This window comes from Canis lupus, chromosome 6, assembly GCF_048164855.1.
Source record: "Canis lupus baileyi chromosome 6, mCanLup2.hap1, whole genome shotgun sequence".
In the NCBI taxonomy this organism is placed as follows: Eukaryota; Metazoa; Chordata; class Mammalia; order Carnivora; family Canidae; genus Canis; species Canis lupus.
Window position 1 is genome coordinate 32,108,599 of NC_132843.1, and position 6,000 is coordinate 32,114,598.

A 6,000-nucleotide genomic window follows, 5' to 3' on the forward strand; every position below is an offset into this window, starting at 1 on the left:
TTAGAGAAGTAAAGATAATGCACTTCAGACATAAGTCAAAACTAGAAAGAGAGCAAAGGGGCCAAAACCAGTGAAACAACAGCAATACATACATGAAAAGAAATATATAAATTTCAGGCAAGCCAGTATTAAAGAGTTTATGGTTATGTACTGCAAAAATTGCATAATCCATTCATAAACTTTGTTTAGCTAATGTGATTGTTTTATATTTAAGGCTTTTCTTTTTACTTTTTTCATTTCTCCTAATTTTTGAAAACTTGCTAACAAGGATTGTGTCTTCATTTCAGGTAATTGTTTGAGTTTAACGGTAGCATCTACTTAGGTCAACTTAATTCTAACCAGTATTTTATCTTTTAACATGCTGATAATGAAGCAAAGTAACAAACAGTCAATTAAATATGTTTAAAAAATAATTTGGCAAAATTCTATATATTGATTAAATTGTATTCACTTTTTATAAATACCAAAAAATCTTTATTTACAGTTAAAAGAATAGAAATGTAAAGATTAAAGATTTTTGTTACTACTCTGGGATCCATATATTTGAATATTGAGACTTTTCTTTTTTTTTTTTTTAATATTGAGACTTTTCTATCACTACTTAGATAACTCTAGAACTTGCATTCTCAATAGAAATGAAAACTGGTTCCTGAGGATGAAAAAAATTTTACTCTTTCTATGTATAAAGTGTGGATATACATATAGTACATATATAGAAAACAGTATATTATCAAATGAACTTTTCATGGGGAGAGCAATTCGGAAAACATTTTCTAAAAGGCTCCATAAAGAGGTAAGCTGATAGCCAAGAATGATTGAGAAATGCTGGTCTGAAATGTCAAAACCCAAATCTTATCTGTTCTATCCTGTTTTGACTCAGAAAAAAAGAGCATTTTGCTTCCTAAACACCCCCTCCATCACACAGTAGTTTGTTCTTAACCTATCTTTACTAAGTTTTCCCATGTTCAAAAACAGAGTTTGGAGGAGAAGATATCTAGGTGTGATTCCCACTTAAAGTTCTAGTTGCATATTCTGTGCAACATAACTGATCTCTCCTAGTTTGTGTTTTCTTTAAATCCACACAGTGAAATAATAGCACCCACCATACACGAATGTTAAGAAGAATTAAACAAGGTAACACAGGACAGTCATTTAGCTCAGGGTTTGGCACAGGCTGGGCACTCAGGGTGAGTGTAGCCTTGAGAATTACATATGTTCTAATTTTTAGTCTTGGATTGCTACTTCCACAACGAGGCTGTAACGACCATGCTCTTAAAGCTTAATCAAAACCAATTTAGAACCTTCCCACTGAATGAAAGGTGACTGCATTTCATAATCTGGCCCTCCCTCATCCAATTCTTTTTTGACAATATTTCAATCTAAACACATTACAAAATAAACCGACACATACACATATATATGTCTAGGTACGCATGCAGATGTATATATGTTTATATAAGACAGACCAAGATCAAAAAGCACTTTGGAAAAAAGGTGATTAAAAAGGAAAGTTAGCAGCATTGTTCAAAAAATACTTCGGTATGGCAGAAGGGTAGGATTCACTGCCTGTTTTCCGATTCTGCATAAGAGTGAGTATACCATGAAAAGAGATACCAATCATACTTCATTAGAGCAATACTGCAAAAAATTCGAATTATTTCATCTTGTAATGATTTTTTTCTGTGAACCATATTTACCCTTGGCATGAGCTGGAGCTAAAAACAAAACAAAAAAATCCATCAAATATTTATAGGGCACTCAGAAATTTATAGTGACTTCAGAAATGAAAAGATGTTTTCCGATATACTTAACTCCATATTTCCTTTCCTCCTCCGAGATGATTTGTTTATTGTAACTGCCGTTTGCATAGCATTTTATTTCTCTGCTAGAGTGGCAGCTGAATGGTGATACATGAAAGCTGGGAAAGATTAGGAGAGCTGACCGGTAATGCTGGAAAGCAGAAACCAAACTTGGAAGAGCTGGGCTTGTACAGAACTGGACATCATGCCTTCTCACCTAGAATTCTAACAAAATGTACTCTTCTATCAACTGCTTTTTTTAAAAAGCCATAATTAAACAATAATTAAGGAATTTATTTTATTTTAGAGACTTCCATGTTTTATAAATAGCCAAGAAAGAGAACATTTATTATATAGTATTATTAATTGTAGATGATTTGTTGTGACCAGATCAACAAAATGCTATTATGTAGGCCATTCCCCCAGGGAATTAAGAATGACTTTGTTATGCAAAATGCTACCTTGTAAAGCTTCATGCCAGAATCAGATTTTACTATGACAGCACTTTATTCTACATCGCAAGCAGCACAGAGCCCTGCTCTCTGACCTGTACTGAAAACATGAGGGGAAAGAATACTTATTGCCCCCCTTGCTACTCTTAGAGAAAACAAGACTCTGAACCAGGAGTCTCAGAGTCCAGCTTACAATTAACCTTAGAAAATCCACTTACCATATTGTATTTCGATTTTCACACCTGTATAGTGTTGATAATTCCTGATTTAACGACTTCCCAGAGTTATTGTAAAGCAAAAGTGTTGAATAAAAATGGTTTGTCCCAAAGTATGCAGTGACAGACATGTATGAGGAGCTAAAGCAATTCTTTTATTGAGCAATGACATGGATGGGACAAGGGTAGGGCTGGGCTGCCCATCAGAGTTGATATTAAAAATACAAAACAAGAGGCCAAGCTGCAATGTGGATGGAGTAGTTGCTGGAGAGGTGTATCAGGGAGTATCATCAGGACCCCAGCCCTGGCATTTTGTGCCATGATAGCTAGCTCATTCAGGACATATTCTGAGCTTCCCTCGAATAATCAGTCTCTCTAGACATCCCTGTCATCCCTTCTCCTTTGGGTGGGGGAGTCATCTCCTTCAGTGTCTGCCAGAGACAGAAGAGCTTATTACATTACCCTTATTAAATTTCCTTTTGCTCTTCAACTCTCATTGTCTATGCCCTCTCATTTCTATCAGGCTTATAACATTTAATTTCTCCTTTCCTCTGCTATCATTGAGTTCAATTTTCATCCCAATTGTGAGGCTATAGGATGTAGCTTCCATTCCAGTGGGAGTTCTCCATGGGGGCTTTCAGAGTGACAGCCTGACTTATTAATATCATTACCGATTAATCATTTTAAGTGCAAGAAATATGTTCAATACTCCTGTTTGAACTTTCCAAGTATCTATGGCTTCTGAATTAAATGAGACTTGGTTTTACTCCGCATTCATAAAGGCTTCTTTTTTATTTCCCTTGGCCACATCTTCCTAGATTTGTGATCAACCAATGGCAATGAGTTCTACAGTAGATTAAACTGTGGGTTGGTCCTTTTTTTGGAAACCTGAAATAGTTCATCCATTCCTTTGGATATAGTTGAGATTCTCTGGCTAGCTCTCAGCACTCTTGATAACCAGTTCAACAAAATCGTAAGAATTTCTCAGGGATATCTCTACCTTGTCATATTTACTTGCCACTATCCTATTAATTTAGTTAGGATTATTCTGAAGGCTGCCTCATTCCCACTAGCATGTTTTCACATCTTTGTTTTTTAATGTCCTCTCATCTCTTAAAATCCTACTCACCACCTACAGTGCTGCTAAAGTACTGGTCTTCCCCACACAGCTGTGGTGTCTTCTCTCTACACATATTTGTCATACAAAATTCAGTACTATCACTTATTGTCTCAATACATTAGCTAATTTGTCCATTGGTATTGCCTCCCTCACTTTATCTTGTAATTTCTTTGAGGTCAATTTATGTGGAATAGTCTTTTCTCCTGGCTTATAGGTTTCATAGAGTTGGGCAGAGACAGGCACAAGGATGCCAGACACTCATGTGCAATAATCAATGCTTGTGAAGCACTTGCTTTGCAGGCTGGCTTGGCTCCATACCCTTAACTATTAGAGCAGGATGATCTATTGCTGAGCCTATTTTAAACACTTCCACAGAATCAGTAGGCTTGTATATGTCTAGAGCAGGGGTCCTACTCACATCCAAGAATCTTTTTTTTTTTTTTTTTTAAGATTTATTTATTTATTTGAGAGCCAGGGCCGGGGTGGGGGGGAGCAGATGATGTGTGTGTGTGTGTGAGAGAGAGAGGGAGAGAAGTGGACTCCCTGCTGAGCATAGAGCCCAAAAGGCTTGATCCCAGGTTGGGATCAGGACCTCAGCTGAAATCTAGAGTTGGTGGCTTACCTGACTGAGCCACCCAGGCACCCCTCACATCCAAGAATCTATAGGGTATTGAAGAATAGGTTTCAAAGATCTTATTAGCACATTAGAAATTAAATGCAAAATTCTGTCTCTTATCCATTGTCCTTCCCACCCACAAGAATTCACAGCTTCGAACCTACTTTCAAAGGAGTCTATGACTTCGAGGGCATTAAGAGCCTTCATACTGAGCCTAGGAGGATACTGCCAAAGCCAACCATTGCACGTGGAGGTGGGGGAGGGTGGCCAATAGGAAGAAAAAGAGATTGGAAAAGAAAATGATTCCAATTTTGTTCCAAATTCTCGCCTTATTTCTTAGTGAATTTAAGCTGTTGTATCAGGGAATGACTGTCCAGGTCTCTTACAACAGATTTCTATAGTTATCTAGGCAGAAATGTTCTTATTTGCAGGCCCCCATTCTTCCTACAGGGAGTCTTCCTCCCACTCCAGTCCAAGCCCAAAGCTTATCAGTAGAGCTGTACCCTAAGGCTGTGTCCTGGTGGGGTGGAATGCCTAAAGCAAATCCAGAATTAAGGAGTTCCACAGGGAGTAGCCCTGGAGGGGCATTAAGGAAACGGGGCTCACATTTTCCCTCTAGCAACAATCCTGTTTCCCCACCAACCCTTCAGGCTGAGGAGTAAGGCTCAGCGTGAATTAGTATCTCAAAGCAAGCCTGCCAACCAGGTCCACAGTAATTGTCTTTTCTTCTTGTTTTAGGAAAAGAAAACCTCATTTCTGATTTTCCCCTAGACTATAGCTCTCATTCTCCTATCTGCCTGGGCTAATGCACTCCAAAATTGTTTTTTTCTCACACTTCTGATATTCATCCTTTACTTGGTCTCCCTCTAGGTTAACACTGACTTTCTGGGGGTCTAGGATGGGGGAGGGAGTAGATGCATTATGCTGATAAAGTTCTATCTCTCTTTCCTCCTAGAGTGGCAAATCCCAGTTCTCAGGAAGGCTCTTTCACAAGGCTTTTAAACACCTGAACTGCTCCTTTGAGGATCAGTGAATGTGGAACACAGCCTTAGATTATAAAACATGGAAGTAGAGACAAAGTAAAGTTTGCAAAATTGTCCTGTTAAACTTAGATGGGAGGTTTACTCGCCCTTCTTGACACCTACTCCTCCTTTTACCTCTAGTTCTCAAGATCTCACCTGCTTCCTGGTCTGAGAATTTCATGTCTCGTGAAAGGCTGAGCAATTTTCAAACTGCCACCAGCAAGAATGCAGAACATTCCAGTAGAATGTGCTGTTGATTCCTGTGGTCAAATGTACACAATTCCCTTAGGAGATCAATAGGTTAACTCCCTGGACCCTCAAATCCAAGTATCCGAAATTCTCCAGGGGCTCTTTGGTTGTGAAATAGGATCACAATTAAAACTTACTTTTATCAAAACTTGTGGTTAGAAATGACAAGTTTTAGAGAAAAGGACAATCTCTAAGAGGATGAGTGCTTGCTTTAACCTATGGCAATTATAGTCAACTAAACTTCAAACACTATTTCTATTTATGTTCCCTGGCCCTATTTACCTCTCTCCCAGCTGTTGCCTGTCTTGAGGACCCATCTGGGCACCTTAATATTACGGCTTGTGATATTTGCAGCCATTTTTCCCTTAAAAGGCATCTTTCCACATCAGGTGACAGAGTAATTTTAAATATGGGCAAGTTTACACTTAAGAGGAAGATAAAGAAAGTAACATGTTGATGGTGAGATAATACTATTGGGTTTATGTGTCTTCTCATTTATTGGATTTGTTTGAATTAGGGTAAATATA